This window comes from Mangifera indica, unplaced genomic scaffold (assembly GCF_011075055.1).
Source record: "Mangifera indica cultivar Alphonso unplaced genomic scaffold, CATAS_Mindica_2.1 Un_0099, whole genome shotgun sequence".
Taxonomy (NCBI): domain Eukaryota; kingdom Viridiplantae; phylum Streptophyta; class Magnoliopsida; order Sapindales; family Anacardiaceae; genus Mangifera; species Mangifera indica.
In genome coordinates this window covers 46,219-64,674 of record NW_025401191.1, presented here as the reverse complement: position 1 = coordinate 64,674, position 18,456 = coordinate 46,219, and the positions used below count along the sequence as shown (strand labels likewise).

Genomic DNA, 18,456 nt, shown 5'->3' with positions numbered 1-18,456 from the left:
GAAGTGGCAACTAGGTTTATCGTTTGCTGCGTCAGAAATTGTACATCCTAGGAAAATAATCAACTGGATAAAATGCAATGTCGTACATTTGTGTTGTCTTGCTTCGTTGGTCTTTCTAATTTGTAATGCTATTGTTTAATTAAATTCGAGATCGTACCCGAATTATTGATCAATAAGGGTCGATTGGAATACATGTTTTTGGTTAACTAATCGTAAGGAAGGACAGGTAAATTTAATACCACAACGAATATTTGAATAATTAATTTGATATTTTGTTTCGATGATCAATCGTAGTTCCAATGGTGGATTGACCATAGACCAAGGTTCGTTTAATTGATTATTTGTTTTAAATTATTTCACTGAATTTTTATTTACTATTTTTAATTTGCATTCAATTCAAAACCCCCTTATTTCCTTGTTTTGATTTATTTGTGACGACATACTAATCAAAGCTCTTTGAGGGAACGATCCCTACTTTCTTTTACAACATTTTTGTTGCAGGAATTTAGGATTTAATTTGGGTGTCAACGACAGCATGTACCAAGTTTTGGCGTCTTTTTCGGGGAGTTTTTTTATTTGTATGTTTGTTACACGAACTTCGAAACAAGCTAGTTTACAATTTGATCCAGAGATTGAAAATGTTGTAAAAGTGTTGAGAAAAAAAGCAAAAAAGAGGCTACACGCACACAGAACTGTTTATGAAACTGAGGAAAACATGGCTGAAAATCAGACTTTAAGAGAGCTTGCTGCTCCAGATTTGAATCAGCAACCATACTGCATTACTTTTCCTAATTTAAACGTTAATACTATCTTTGAATTAAAATCTGGACTATTTCATCTTTTACCTATTTTTCGTGGCTCTGCAGATGAAGATCCTCATAAACATTTAAAGGAATTTCATGTAGTGTGCACAGGAATGAAACCGAATGGAGTAACCGAAGAACAAATCAAGATAAGGGCTTTTCCATTTTCTTTGAAAGATGATGCGCAAGATTGGTTGTATTATCTCCCCGCTGGAAGTATCACCACTTGGCATGAGATGAAAAGACTATTTCTGTAGAAATTTTTTCCAGCATCAAGAGCTACCAACATAAGGAAAAAAATCTGTGGCATTTGGCAGTAGAGTAGAGAGTCTTTATACGAATATTGGGAGCACTTTAAAAAACTCTGTACGAGCTGTCCACATCACTAAATTAGTGACCAATTGCTTATTCAATATTTCTATGAAGGTCTTCTATCAAATGAGAGAAATATGATTAATGCAGCGAGTGGTGGAGCATTGGCTGACAAAACACCTGAAGCAACCTAGAATTTAATTGCAAACATGGCGTCGAATTCACAACAATTTGGGAATAAATCAGACCATTCCTCTCGATGTGTCAATAAGGTAAATGTCTTTTCTATTGAAAAACGACTTGATGATCTAACTACTCTTGTACATCAACTGACTGTAGGAAAAATTGAAGCAGTAAAAGTTTACGAAATCTGTTCAGTGGGAAGTCATCCAACTGATATGTGCCTAACATTTCAGGAGGACTGCTCTGAACAAGCTAATACGATAGGTGGATTTCTAGGACAGTAGCAACGAAATCATAATTATAATCCTTATTCGAATACTTACAACTCTGGTTGGAGAGATCATCATAATCTTCGTTATGGGAATACATATGCGAATCAGCCTTTAAATAATTTTCAGCCATACCAGCAGCCTTATATTCCTAAACAGCAGTAACCAACTCAAAACTTTGATTCAAGTACATCTCTTGAAGATATTGTTAAAACTTTGGCTATTAACACTATGAAATTTCAGTAGGAAACCAGAACCAGCATTCAAAATATGGAAAATCAAATGAGTCAGATGGCTACTGTAATCAGTAGGCTGAAAGCACAAAATTCAAGCAAACTATCGTTACAAACTGTGGTGAACCCAAAGGAGAATGCGAGTGCCATAATGTTGAAGAGTGGAAGAGTTGGAGATGTTGATTAAAGCACAACCTGAACCAACACAGCAAGCATAAAATAGAGAAGAATTGGCAGCAGAAAATAATTCTTCCAAAAAGGTAGCGACAGGTAAATATCCTTCTTTCAACGAATATAAACTTGTTCCTCCTTTTCCTGAAGCTTTAAAACTGAAGTACAAACATAATGCAGATTTATATGAGACCTTTTGAAAGTGTGAAGTTAATATCCCACTGTTTGATGCAATCAAACAAATGCCTCGCTATGCTAAATTTTTGAAAGAGTTGTGTACATTGAAAAGGAAGCAAAGACTCAAAAGATATGAAAAAATAAGGGTAGGAGAAAATGTTTTAGCCATAATTCGAAAAAGTTTTCTTGAAAAATGCAAAGATCCAAGTATGTTTTACATCCCTTGCACCATAGGAGGCACTAAAATTGAAAAGGCCATGTTAGATTTAGGAGCATTTATTAATGTAATGCCATATTCCATTTATTATACTCTTAATCTTGGACCTTTAGAAAAAATTGGTGTAGTTATTCAGTTGGCCGATAAATTAAATGCATATCCTAAGGGGTTAATTAAAGATGTTCTTGTTCAGGTTAATGATAAATTAATTTTTCCAGCTGATTTTTATGTTCTTGATATGGAAAATAATGACCAAACTATACTTATTTTGCTAAGAAGACCCTTTCTAAAAACAACTAAAACGAAAATTGATGTTCATAAAGGCACACTGACCATGGAGTTTGATGGTGAAGCTGTCCAATTTAATATTTATGATGTTATGAAATATCCTGATGTGGATTTTCCTGTGTATTCAGTTGATTTAATTGATTCTCTAGCGTAGGATATTTTTGATAACGAAGATGAATTGGAAGTGGCTAACCGTGAAAATATTTTGAAAGAAAGAGATGACTTTAAATTAATTTCAGATGTGCAGAATACAATGGCAGAGACGAATGAGTTCAGGAAGTTGAAAAATACAGGTAATGTATCTTATATTGAGCTGCCAGTGCTTAATGAAAAATTATTACCTTTTGTTTTGCAGGCACCAGAGCTGGAGCTGAAACCTCTTCCAAATCACCTCAAATATGTGTACCTTAGAGATAGGGAGACCTTAACAGTGATCATTTCCAGCAAGTTAAATGAGTAGCAAGAAGAAAAACTGGTGCAGATTCTGAACAAACACAAAACAGCCATAGGATGGACCATTGCTGATATTAAAGGAATCAGTCCCTCTACCTGCATGCATCTAATTCTTCTTGAAGATGGAGCTAAACCAATTCGATAGCCACAAAAGAGGTTGAATCTACCGATGATGGAAGTGGTAAAGAAGGAAATTTTGAAGTTGCTTCAAGCCGGAATGATTTATCCAATTTCAGAGAGCAAATGGGTCAGCCCTGTTCAAATTGTACCAAAGAAGACTGGCATCATAGTGGTAAAAAATCAGAATAATGCATTAGTGCCTACTCGAGTTCAAAATGGGTGGCAGGTTTGTATAGATTATAGGAAATTAAATTTGGTAACCCATAAAGATCATTTTCCGTTGCCATTTATTGATCAAATATTGGAAAGGCTAGCTGGCCGAGCTTACTATTGTTTTCTAGGTGGTTTTTCAAGATATTTTCAAATTGCAATTGCTCTAAAAGATCAAGAGAAGACGACTTTCACATGGCCATTTGGAACTTTTGCATATCGATGAATGCCATTTGGAGCTTGTAATGTTTTGACTACTTTTCAAAGGTGTATGGTCAATATATTTTCAGATTATGTTGAGCACATTATAGAAATTTTTATGGACGATTTTACTGTTCATGGGGACACATTTGATAATTGTTTGCACAATCTCACACTTGTTTTACAAAGATGCATTGAAACTAACCTTGTTTCAAATTTTTAAAAATGTCATTTTATGGTTGAGCAAGGTATTGTTTTGGGGCATGTAGTTTCAGCTAGGGGTATAGAGGTAGATAAGGCTAAAATTGATATCATTCAATCTTTGCCTTACCTCGCTAATGTGTGGGAAGTTCATTCTTTCCTTGGCCATGTAGGTTTTTACCCACGCTTCATTAAAGATTTTTCACGTATTGCATTACCATTGTGCAAGTTACTACAAAAGAAGGTGGCTTTCGAGTTTGATGAAAGCTGCAAAAATGCATTCGACAAGTTAAAGCAGCTACTAACTTCTGCACCAATAATCCAACCACTTGATTGGAGTCTCCCATTTGAAATAATGTGTGATGCAAGTGATTACACCGTAGGAGCTGTTTTGGGGCAACGAGTTGGAAGGGTGCCACATGCCATATATTATGCCTCGATGACCTTAAATGATGCACAAAAAAATTATTCGACCACTGAAAAAGAACTTTTGGTTGTTGTTTTTGCATTAGAAAAATTCTGTTCTTATTTATTGGGTACTAAAGTGGTTATTTATTCTGATCATGCAGCCCTTAGGTATTTGATAACAAAGAATGAGGCAAAACCAAGGCTTATAAGATGGATTCTGCTACTGAGTGAATTTGACCTGGAGATCAAGGATAAAACTAGATAAGAAAATCATGTTGCTGACCATTTAAGCTGCTTGATTCATACAAAAACAGACCAGAATCTGTAAGAGTAATTTCCTGATGAGTAGTTATTTTTAGTAAGCTGTAGACTGCCCTGGTTCGCAAACATGGTGAATTATTTGGTTACTAATATACTGCCAGCTGATTTATCTAAAGCTCAAAGAGACAAACTAAAAAATGATGCAAAATATTATGTATGGGGTGATTTGTATCTGTGGAAACATTGCGCTGATCAAATTATAAGAAGGTGCGTACCTAAAACTGAAATTTCTTTTATTATTACCTTATACCATTCGTATGCTTATGAAGGCCATTTTGGAGTAAAAAAGACAGCAAGAAAAATTTTGGATTGTGATTTTTCTGGCTAACTTTATTTCGAGACACATACTCTTTTTACAAATCTTGTGAACGCTATCAGAAAATAGGTAATATTTCACAGAAAAATGAAATGCCTCAAACTCCTATTTTAGTTTGTGAAATTTTTTATGTTTGGGGTATTGATTTCATGGGGTCTTTTCCATCTTCGTTTGGTTACATTTATATTTTATTAACAGTTGATTATGTCTCGAAGTGGGTAGAAGCGAAAGCTACCCGAACTGATGACTCTAAAGTTGTTTTAGGTTTCCTTAAATCTAACATATTCAATAGGTTCGACATTCTGAAGGCTCTAATTAGTGATCAAGGGAAACATTTTTGTAACCGAATAGTAGAGGCACTGCTAAAAAAATATGGTATAACACACAAGATTGCTACAACATACCATCCACAAACCAACGAACAAGCTGAGGTTTCGAACCGAGAAATTAAATTAAACATTGAGAAAACAGTTAGTCCGATAAGAAAGGATTGGAGTTTACGATTAGAGGATGCGCTGTGGGCATATAGAACAGCATACAAAACGCCAATTGGTATGTCACCGTATAGGTTTGTATTTGATAAGGCCTACCATCTTCCAATTGAATTAGAGCATAAAGCATATTGGGTTATCAAGCAATGCAATATGAAGTTGGATGAGAGTGGTGAACATAGGAAATTACAGCTACAAGAATTAGAAGAATTCGCAATGATGCGTACGAGAGTTCTAGAATTTATAAGGAGAAAACAAAAGCATTTCACGACAAAATGATTTCCAGAAAAGAATTTTCACTTGGCCAAAAAGTTCTCCTTTATCATTCAAGACTTCGATTATTTCTGGGTAAATTACGTTCTCGTTGGATTGGGCCTTTTGTTGTTATTAAAGTTTTTCCTCATGGTGCAATAGAGATTCAGAGTTTAGCGACATCAAAAGTGTTTAAAGTTAATGGCCATAGACTCAAACCGTTTTACGAAGGAGTGCAAGCTGAAAACGTCGAAGAAGTGGAGTTGAGAGATTCTGTCTACATGGATAAATAAACAAAGGCAATACGTTGAGTCGACGACTGTAAACAAAGGCGTTACTTGGGAGGCAACCCAAGCTTTCAATCTTATTTTGATCAATGCTTTAATTTTAATTTTCTAGACATTTGCTTTAATTTCGGTTTATGTGTTCCAATTTTAATTTTAAATTTCAGTTTTAGGATTTTTGGATGTTTAATTAGCAATTATTTTACGATTTTTGATTAGGGTTATTTTAATTTATTTTCATGTTACTGTTCAATCATCTTCTTTCTCTTGCAGGTCCCAGTTAGCCTTCTGTAAATGTTCACGAGGGGAGGAATCTGTATTTTGGTGTTCTGGAACTGGGTCATGTGCTTCTGTCAAAAGTCCAGCTTCTGCTTTGTTATTTTCTTAAATACAAGGGGGCTATATGATTTAGTATGATTATAAGGCTAGGTTTATATCCTTCCAAAAACCATATTTTCCAAACCTACACCTCACAATTTTTCTCCAACTAAAATAAAAACCTAGCAACCTCTTTCCTCATTTTGCAACGCCATGGTCAGAACCCGTTCACAGCATCAAAGACCAGCATAATCCACCTATCGGAGGCCTCTTACGCCAGAGTCGTCATCGGAATCCGAAGAATCCTCCATCAATTGCAACTTTCCATAATTTGAACTACTGTTCCTTTTCCCCAAATCCAGAGAAGTTTTCTTTCCCTTTTCTTTTAAATTTTTGTTTTCATTATTATATGTTTTGTTTAAACATTGAGGACAATCTTTGATGAGTGATATTCTCCCGTGTGAATATATCTCTAAAACTTGCTTTGAATCGTTTCGAGACCACATTGATATGTGCATGCATGAAAATGATAAAGGCATTCTTGTTTAAACCCTTTAGCTTAAAAAGCCAACCTATTTTAATTTCCCTAGTTAGCCCCTTGAGCCTTACAAAGCCCTTGATTCTTTGTGTTAAAACCATATTACAAACCCAAGCCTTTAAGTAAAAAAATCCTCACCCAACCATGAAAATTAGTAGGGCATTTAAACTAAATTTGGTTGCTTGGTGCAGTCACTATCTTGAAAAATTTAAGTGTGGGGGAAAAAGGGGATTTAAATACATTAGGATGAGTTGATGAAAAGAAGTTGGCATAAAGAGTGCTAGTGAGATTGCCTTATGTTGCTAGCCTTACTATCAAATTATCTTAGTTATTCAAGAAAAGACAAAAAAAACAAAAAAAAACAAAAAAAAAAGAGAAAAAAAAACAGAGGCAGTAGAAAAAAGTTACAAAAGAGAAATGTGGTGATTTTAGCTTTACATTTTTGTTCCCCTTATGTGTTAAAATGCTTTGTTAATGTTCATGGTTTTAACCTTTTGTTTCCATTAATCCTTACCTTTACCCAAAGCCCCATTACAACCTAAAATAAAGTCCTTTTGATTTATGCATGTATATAATCTAAGTGGTGGAGATCTGATGCATAAGCAAGCCTATGGTAGAATGTTTGCATTGGAAGAAGTTAAGCGAAACACCGAACCATTAAACACATGAGTGATATGAGTGATAACCGTGAGGAGATTCACCAAAACTTTATACATGCTTTAGAATGCGATTGTCTTGATTTGTCTTTGTGCATATTTCCTTGTGAAGTTTGATGATGATGTGTGTTGTTGTTTGAGCCTTGGTTGGTTTGAATACTAAGGTATGCATACTTTTTGGTATCATGAGAAAAGAGATTGATGGAACATTTTTGTGTTTGTTTTATTTTTGTTTTTTTTGTTTTACTCGAGGACGAGCGAAAGATAAGTGTGGGGGAATTTGATAACGCTATTAATTGTTATTATTTTGATTTATAATTCCCTTATGTTGTGTGAAAATTTAATTCAATCTAATGGAATTACTTATCTTTTTGTATTTAGGAAGCTTTGAGCATTTTTGGAGTAAGTTGGGCCAAAAAGATGAAAAAATTGGAGCAGACCTGTTAATCTAAAAATTTCGTGATGCTGCCTAGGCGTGGGCACGTGAAATGACAAAAACAGAATTTGGAAATTAAATCTGGACGTCCAGATCAACTGCAAGGGTCCACAAAATATCAAGATTTACTTCCTAAAAAAGGGATAATTACTAGCTGGAAAAGAGGATTAATTGAGATAGATAAGGAAGGATATACATCAAAATATATATCTTTTCCTTTCTTTTTGGGAAGATATGTATTAATTTTGCTTGGTTGGATTAAGAGATTAGAATTTACTTTTCTTTTCTAGATTTTTAGTAGTGAGATAATATATATATTTTTATTTTGCTGAGGGAAGAATGAACCATTGTAATTGGAGGATTAGAGAGCAAAATATGGTTTACAGTGGCTGAATATTTTCTCTTGGTTGAAGGGATCTGAAACTATGAAACTACAATGATTGTGAGATTTATTTTTGTTCTTTAATGCATCTTTTTAATTATTCGAATATTGATTATCTTTTTGAATTATTTTTCATGATTGTGTTGGTTGATTTCTAAGGCGTGCAATTAGTTTATCAATTAATATAATCTACTGCTAGTTCAGGTGCTGAATCCGTAATTGTTCAATCCACCTAATCGAAGTGGCAACTAGGTTTATCGTTTGCTACGTCAGAAACTGTACATCCTAGGAAAATAATCAACTGGATTAAATGCAACGTCGCACGTTTGTGTTGTCTTGCTTCATTGGTCTTTCTAATTCATAATGCTAATGTTTAATTAAATTCGAGATCGTATCTGAATTATTAATCAATAAGGGTTGATTGGAATATATATTTTTGGTTAACTAATCATAAGGAAGGACAGGTAAATTTAATACCACAACGAATATTTGAATAATTAATTTGATATTTTGTTTCGATGATCAATCGTAGTTCCAATGGTGGATGTGACCGTAGACCAATGTTTGTTTAATTGATTATTTATTTTAAATTATTTTGCTGAATTTTTATTTACTATTTTTAATTTGCGTTCAATTCAAAACCCCCTTATTTCCTTGTTTCGATTTATTTGTGACGACATACTAATCAAAGCTCTTCGAGGGAACAATCTCTACTTTCCTTTACTACATTTTTGTTATAGGAATTTAGGATTTAATTTGGGTGTCAACGACAGCACGTACTAATTAGCCACCAACTTGAATAATTCATTCCAAAATTGGCTCAGAAACAACCTATCCCCATTCAAGATTATAGTGCGTGAAAACCCATGCAGTTGTAAAACCTCTTTAATTACTATTTCAACTGCATCCTTTATTTGTTTTAAGAGTCTTTGTTTTATTTTCTTTAAGAATTATAATTACATTAAGATTATTATTTAAGATTATTATAATCTTATTTAGATTGAAATTGTTATTATCCTAAAGATTAGGATTGTTATTGTCTTAGAGATTATATCTGTTATTATCCTATTCAGACTAGGGCAATAAATAATCATGTAACCTTGGAATAGATGATACACAATGGCTTAATAAAATTGTGAGATCTTTTTTCTTGATTTTTTTGAGAACTCATGAATTTATCAAAAATATTTTCTTATGGCGTTCAAATATGACTTATCACTCTCCTTCTTCTCTATTCTAAAGTGTGACGTCAACTCATACCTTTGGTTCATGTCAATTATAGACATCGGGTCATCGTTTTTATACTTTTGGTTCGTGTTATCCATAATCATTGGGTCAAGGGTTTTTATACTTTTGGTTCGTGTCAATTATAGGCATTGGGCCAAGGTTTTCTTTAATTTGAAATTTGATTTAGCTTTTCTAGGTTCCTAACTTCTTTGCTTGCGTGTAGGGTCTCATAGTTTATTTGTGAGGTTTGCATCAAATGTCAAAGTGAAAAGAAATGAGCATACTGAATTAATTGATCAACCACCTTTAATATAGTATTCGCTTTTGTCATTTTTGGCAAATCCATTAACAAATCCTCCCAAACATTTGATGGAATAAAAAGTGGTTGGAGTAACCTCGATGGTGTAGTGGCTTCATAATTGACTTGTTGGCATACCTCACTTTCAACCACAAAAATTTGTACGTCTCATTTCATCCCTTCCTAAAATAAAACCCTTATTAGCCTTTTATAAGTTCTTTAAAACCACAAGTGACCTCCAAAAAGAGATGAGTGAAATTTGACAAAATATTTTGGAATATAAACTGAATTTTTTGGAATACCTCTTATGAGCTTGTGCTTTTTTTTTTTTTATAACAAATCTTGAACAATTCCCCTTAATTTTTCATGACCCACCACCTCACTATTGACCCCTTCAATTCTTATAACTTGTGTAGCTGAAATCATTTTTATCTCTTCTTCAAATCTTGGGTTTTGTGACAATGTATCCGATGCCTTATTTTCACAGCCGGACTTATATTGTATTTTGAAATTAAACCCTAACATCTTCATTACCTATTTTTGGTGGTCATGTCCTAACTCTCTTTTTTTGGTCAAAAATCTCAAACTTATTCAGTTTGTCTTTATCTTAAAATGTCTATCAAAGACATAATGCTGCCACTTTTGGAGTGTCATCACTATTGTCATTAGTTCCTTCTTATATATGAACTTCCCTCTGTTACATAATGACAAGACTTCTCCAATAAATGATATAAGTCTATCCTTTTGCATTAAAACAACCCCCAATCACAAATATCTTACTAAATCCAACATTGTTAGAATCGGGATGGTAATCATAGCTAACTTAAATGCTTCCATGGCTTTCATAGCATTTCATTTCATTCAAAAGCATTTTTTTAAAATCAAATTAGCCAACAGCTCTTTAATTTTTTGATATCCCTTCACAAATCTCCTATAATATCTAGTTAGCCCCAAAAATTCTTGTAAATCCCTCAAATCTCTTAACACTAGCCAATTTTTCATGTCTTAGATTTTTTCAGATCCGCTTCAACCTTTTTTCCAAATACAATATAATCTAAATATTCAATTCTCTCCTACCTAAGTGCACACTTATTTTGGTTTATCAACAATTGATGCTTTTTCACCAAATCTAACATTATCTATAACTATAACAAATGTTCATTAATCCTTGATGGTTGCCGAATACACCAAAAATTAATGACTATTTTAACTTCCTACAAGATAGTAGTTAGGGCAAATAGAGATTTATCCCACAGAGAAGTGCAGTCAATTTTAATCCTATTGTTAACTTCTAAATTGACTAAAAACATAGTCTTAAAACAGAGGGGGCTTGAATTACAAATTGATCTAATAAAAACTCTGAACACGAAAATTAAATTAAAACAAAATCAATATATTAAAATTCAGCTCTTGGTTCAATCTCGCCCTCACAACTCACGAATTAAATCAATAGCAACATTATTTCACCTTTCTTACAAATTGTCAATCCTAGGCAATAACAAGCTCTATTACCCGAAATTCCCTTTAATTCCTTTTCTAATGGAAAATTCTCATTAGAATCTAACCATTGGACAACCTAAAACAAGATCTTTAGATTAATAAAATGACAGTAGTAATAACTAAGAAATTGGATTGATTTAAGCAACAGTCTGGCAAGTTCGGATTTTTAACCTAAATCATATTATTCATAGCAATAAAAAGAAAGTTTGTCCACAATCTTGTATCACTATTTGCCACATAATAATTAGGAAAAAAACCAATTACGTAACCTCTTTCCTAATTCTAGCAATTGATGTTGATATAATTGATTCAATAGGCCTTATACAAATCAAACAAACTAAACATGAAATATCATTAAAACATAATAACATGAATTAATTTCTTAAGAAGATTGAAGAAATAATGTTACTAAATTGGTTGTACCATTAACTTGTGTTTAGGGTTTGAAATTCCCTCAAGTTGAAAAGAAAAACTTAGCTAAATATGCTAACCCTCAGGAAAAAATAATTCTTTTTTCTATCTCTCCTCTAAATTTTTCAAAACATGAAAGCCTTATAAAAAAACCTCCCTCTCATGCACAACTCAACTTCCTAATTTGTAGGCATTCAAATCTCTTCTTTTTCAAGGTGATAGATTTTTTTATGGAAATTATGAGCAAATTTTGGATATAAAAAAAACTGAATTTGAGTTTAAGTGCTTCATGAAACTAGTAGTCTTAGATGTGAACTTTTTAATGCATCTTGAATCATCCCAATCAAACCTTTACAACTCCAGTTATGGCCCAATTACTGTACCATGCCTAAACAGTGATAGGATTGGATCTTCTAACTCTGATCCACAGTTTGACAACCCAAATGAACTTAGATTGAACCTGTAAGCCAATTTAGAAAGCTCAACAGATCTACTTTACATGCCAAGAAGGTCTTTTTCTTATTCCAAAACTCTAAGGATATCAAAATCTCAATTGAACCTCTAGAGGTCGAATCTGCCAAAGTCTGAAAACTGCACATTATGTTCCACTTTCAATCTAATGCCTCCAACCACTCCTAATTCACAAAATAAATTAATTAGTTCATTTAATCACAAAATATTCCACAAAACTAAATATAAAGGAATAAAAAAAATATTAAATATTTAGCACCTATCAATCCCTTTATTATATACTAATATATTATATAAAAATATTAATACAATGTTTTTTGTAAATAAGGCTAAAATACATCATTCATAAGACTTTTAAATGTAGTCGGGGCATTAGAAACTTCAAACAACATTATTAAAACTTTGTAAAACTTGGCATGAATTCTAAAAGTTGTCTTTTCCACATCTTCTTTCACTCGGATTTGATGATATTCAAATTTTACATCTAACTTACTAAACATTGTCACTCCTACTAATTCATTTTATAATTTATCAATTGTTGGGATTAGAAACTTATCTGGAATGATAACTTGATTCAGTGCCCTATAATCCACACAAACTTTCCAACCCTTATCTTTCTTTTGTGCTAATAAAATAGGCTTGAAAATAGGCTTACACTTGGTCTTATTATCCTTGTTGATCACATCTCTTGTATAATTCTTTATATTTCTTTTTTTTTTTTAAATAAGGCTATTAATAAGGTCTAACATTTTGTGATTGCACCCTTTCAACCAACTATGTGACATGATCTTGTAATCTTTTTAGTGGTATGCCTTGAGGTTCCCAAAGTAACCTTTTAAATTCTCCCAACAATTTTTCAATCTCTGGATTTCCCTCCTATTATTTCCTAAGTCAAACTCTATCTTTTAGTCTAATTCTACCCAAAATCCTTCACTTTCATTCCTAACTCATAAATTGGAGTTCTTATAGTAGTCTCCAAACTTGTTGAGGATACATCCCCTTTGATTTATACCCGTTTCCTTTCCCAATCAAAACTTCATCGATTGCATTTTCCAATTTGCTTTTACTACCCCTAATTTACATAACCACTTAGTCCTCCATATCACATCCACACTCTCCAAATTAATGGAAAAAAAAATTAAAATAACATAAATACCTTGGAACAGCAATTCAACTTCTTCATAATGACCCATTCTTGGATTCCTTTTTTATTGCCTAATTGACTATAAACTAAATAGGAGTGGCTTGAATTTTTAAATCCATATCCAATTTCTTTCAAATAGAATTGTGAGTCGTCTCATTGTCCAATAAGATCATTACATCTCTACCTTTCAACTTTCTTATGAATTTCATGATTTTTGGAGAATTGAGTCCAACGATAGAACTGGAATTTAGATTAAGTTTCATTTCCTTCTCTTCAACTTCCACAAATTCCACCCCCTATTCCTTATCTTTTGGATTCTTATCATCACTAGCAATGAGTATGTGTAGTTGTCTAAATTTGCATCGGTGGTTTGGCCCATATTTTCATCATAGCAAAAACACAAACCTTTGTCCCTTTTGTAACAAAACTCTCAAACTTGCTAAAAATCTATTGGAGCTCGTGGAGGCTAAATATTAAAGGTGGTCTGGTTTGTTTGTGCTTGTGTTTGGAACAATATTTTGAGATGGGTTATGTAAATTAATTGGGTTACGAGTTGGGCTGGTGGGGTTATAAGAATTGTAGGTCGACTTGTACTTGTTTATGTTTAAGTTGGAGTAAGCTAGTGTATTAGCCTTGCCCATTTACGGATAGTAAGTGTTAGTGTGGGATTAGGCTAATAACTTATAGGTATTTTATGTGTTTAGATTATAAATTTGGTTGAAATTTTTGGTTTGACCAAATAATTACACTTTGAAGTTGACTTGAATCATTTTGGATTCGGGCTTTGTCTTATAACCTAGTTTTTCTGTTCCATAGCTTGTAAGTGTTCTATGGTTTTTCCTCTGAATTCAGCAATGAAACAATTTTACTTCTGCTCAAATTTCATCTCATAGTCCATTCATAACAGCTTCTAACATTATTTCTTCTAATAAATCTTGCAATAAGTTTGGCATTTGTTCAAAACAATAGCAAAAATTATTCAGTATATCGGTTTACAAAAGAGACAAAAATTCTTCATAGGGGGTGTCATCTTAGGATGGCCAGAAACAGAAAATCATTTTTTGCTTCAATTCACTTTAAACCTTCATGCCATTGCAACCAATATAATATTGGCTCATCCATACAAATAGTTGCCACCGTTGTCTTCACCTGTTCAATTAAACAATTAATGACAAAATATCTTTCTGCATAGAAAACCCATCTAATAGTGTCATTTTTCATAAATATCGACAATTCCAATTGTCAATGTTGGAGGTCCTATCAACATCCTCCTAAACTCTCATAAGTTCTTATTTCCTTTTTTTAGGCCTTAAATATATATTACCCGCAGAAAGAAAGCATAAAGGAGTGGGGCACATGATTAGCAACAATTTGATGCAAGCATACACACATGGTAATAGCAAAATTAGCAACAATTTAGTGCAAACATATACACATGGTAGCCTAGGATTTAACAGATGTATGCACATAATTGACTGGACCACCAAAGATAGAGTAAAATTGTGGCAAAATTGCACGAAACAAGGTGATTAAAGACAATAAAAAAGAGGAGCATGTGTGGAGAAAAGGCATCAAAAAATCATAGAAGAAAAAAGGAATTATGGAAGAAAACTAGGCCTTTCAAATTGCCTAGATATCAGTTGAGAATCTCTTTTGTTTTTGCTTGTAATTTTGGCTATCATTCTTTTGGTTTTGACAAATCTATGGTGTAATGAACCCATGTAATTTTGCACTCATGTAACTATGCTTCTAAATGATTTTCTTTAGGAAATGTAAATGGGCTATGTTGTACAGGTGTAGTGATGTATCTTTGTTTCCTGAAACTAATTATCCAATAGTATTTGCAAACATTATTAATCTTAACAAGAATAATTTGGTCTTTTCAGAGGCTTCCAAAGATACTCTTGGTAAATTGGAGAAGTAAATACATGAAATTAACTTTTGCTTATATTATTTGCCTTAACTGATGTAATTTTGACTTATCCAAGACATTAAATTGTCGAGCATATAATGCCACACATGTCACTCATTTACAAACAATGTTGGAGAAGCACAAATTTGTACCTTATTTGAATCTTCATGAAAGTAACATGCAAACATTTTGCATTGGCAAACAACGAGCTATTGATCTTGATAAGATGGTAAAAGTTGTATCAGTAGAAGGTTTGCAATTAGAGTCATTATCAAACCAACTTCTTTGTTATTTTGTCGAGTGAAATTTAACTTTGAAAACTCCACAAAGGAGTAGTGCTATGTTCATGGATTTTTATTGCCACCTATTACATGAAGTGATAACCAAAGTTCCAATATCTTGTATTTAGCCCTATTTTTCATGCAAGAACCAAATATACTGAAATAGATGCCCACTACATTAGAGATCAAGTGTTTAAAAAGAGACAGTTATCCAATATGTTCATGAGCATGTTAGGAGAGATTGAAGACAACAACTAACTTACAAGCTATTTGTCAACTTTCTATCACACATCATATTCAAGATTGGGATTTCTAATCACCAGTTACTCTTTAACAATGGTGGTAGTTTGAACCTGAATGTAAGGGGGAGGACAAATAGAGTAACCTAATAAGTGGTTTTCTAGGTCATGAGCTCTTACAAAAAACAATATTTGAAACCTCTAGAAATTAAAATTAGCCTTATGAAGTTTGGGGGTTATGGACTAAAGACTAGAGAAGAAAGTTGAGGATCCTAAGGTATTGGTATGTTAGCGGCAAAGTGGACAGTTTGATTGGGTGAGTTTTCAATAAGACTAAATGGTAGTACAAGACAAAGGATGTATAAAAGAAACACAATAGAACACACCAACAATGAAACAAAAGATAGATTTACAAAACACCCATAATAGAGCATAAACCAATTATTTATGATTCAATTTCTCAAGATCGATCACACAAAACAAACACCACAAATTCACAAGGTATTAAAAGCATTTGTTAGTTTAATCAAACATCAACAAACTTGCACATAAGAAAAGAATTTAACAAAACAAATAATTAAAAGGACAAAGTTCACAAAGACAAAAAATTGAATAGAACAAATTCGCTAAGAAATCACTCACATAACAACATCAACAAAGTAAGTCACGAGTACATGACATTGTTACACCCAAGAGAACAAAGGTAAAGACTTTTCCTATTGCACCAATAGCACTTCACTTCTTAAGCTTCCATCCTATGTACCAATGACAATGAAAAAGAACTATAAAACATATCACAACAACAATCATCAAGATCAAGACTAACACATACTCTTATGGCCACTAAACATAATATATTGAACAATATCTGTGCATATTAGGTTAGGTTAACATAAAAAAGTAGCAAAGATTCACCAAAGATTACAAATCGAACAAGATCTATGCATATTATATCAAGTTAACATCACAAAACAATAAGGATTCACCAAACATGATAGTTTGAACAAGATCTAAGCATATTAAGTTAAGTTAATATTAGAAAGTAACAAAGATTCACCAAATATGGCAGATCAAACAACTTTACACTATTACATAATAGATCTAAGCATATTCAGTTAGATCAAAGGCAAATAGTAACAAATCATAGTGAAATTAGTCTGCATATATAAAAAAAAAAACTGTTATTCTCACAAACCATCAAGGTCGTAAAAAGAAAAAAGGAAGTATGAAAAGGTTACCAAGCGCATCAACGCATTATCACTTCAAGCAAGTGTTACCTTTCAGTTCCAAGACGATGCAAGTCTAACACTTTGGTACCATGACAAAATGCAAAAACAAGCAAGATTTGAAGACAAATTAAACCAAACAAAAATCCTAATTAGATGAAAGTTAAACAAGGAGAGACACGAGAGAATAATCTGGAAGGTAAGGGAAAGAGAATTATATGTTAGCATTTTATTAAAATGATAATGGATAGTAGGTTTTATAGATATTTGGCACATTTTATACTAAGGCATAACAATTATATGTTAGCCCAGTGGCAAATTATAGATTTGGTTATCTTTTTCTTTCAGTTTAGCAGCTAAGGCCTAATACTCTTCAATTTATCATTTTTACCCTTATATACTAACATCCCCCCTTAAGCTCGATCCATATAGTTCTCAGCATCACTGACATTTCCTTTTTAACTCAACTGGATGTAAGAAATGTTATAGACTTAATTTTGCAGAGCTTTATTTGGGTTAGTTATGTTATTGGAATTGTACAAAAGGTGAAGAAAATTTATGATAAAATGTCTAGAAGGGACATAATCACTTCAAATTTAATGGTTGCATTTTCTGGTAGAAGAGTTTTGTTAGTGAAGTTAGTAAGTTGTCTAATCATATTACTAAGAAAAATTTGGCCTTATGAAGTGCATTGATTTGTTGGTATGAGAAAAATGAGAAGTATGAGGTGGCTTTGGTTATGTTCATGATAATCAATTATCATATAGTTATAAGAGATGAGGTTATGGGTGTTAGAGTTGAAGATTTAATGATTGTGGAGACAAAGAAATCAACTTATGGTTTATATATGAATATAGGAATTGAACCTAACATTAATCTTCAAAATACAAGGTATTTAAGTTATGGGGAAATATGATCAACTGACAAACAGTTCAATGGGACTTAACTTTATAGGATTTAGCTTGACTAAACCACTAAATTTCTTCAATTCCACTTTAAGGATAAGGTGATTCTCATTGGGCAGGGTAATGTTAGGCTCCAGATATGTGTTACCTGTAAAAAGAAAGCACAAAGGAGGAGGACACATGGCAACAACAAGATTAGCAACAATTTGGTGCAAGCATACACATATGACAACCTAGGATTGGAACAAATGGCATGCACACAATTACCTGGACCACCAGAGATAGAGAAAAAACATGGCAAAGCAGTAAGGAACAAGGTGATTAGAGATAATAAAAAAAATGAGCATATGTGGAGAAAAGGCATTAGAAAATTCAGAGAAAATAAGGGAATTATGGGAGAGAATTAGTCCTTTTGAATTGCCTAGGATATCAGTTAGGAATCTCTTCTATTTTTTCTTGTAATTTTGGGACTATGGTTCTTCTGTTTTTGACGAATTATATGGTTAATGAACCCATGTAATTTTGCACCCATTTTTCAGAAATGAATAGTATGGATTTGTGCTTTTATTTGTAAGTAGTTTTTACTGTTTCGTTGAATCATC

At 32.8% G+C, this 18,456-nt stretch overlaps 1 non-coding gene across 1 annotated transcript; it reads right to left on the bottom strand.

Annotated features, from left to right (window-relative positions):
• Positions 1–1,087: 1,087 nt before the first annotated feature.
• LOC123207748 lies at positions 1,088–1,194 on the bottom strand. The gene has a single exon (XR_006500480.1). It is a non-coding gene; the product is annotated as a small nucleolar RNA R71 (small nucleolar RNA).
• Between the last annotated feature and the right edge of the window lie 17,262 nt (positions 1,195–18,456).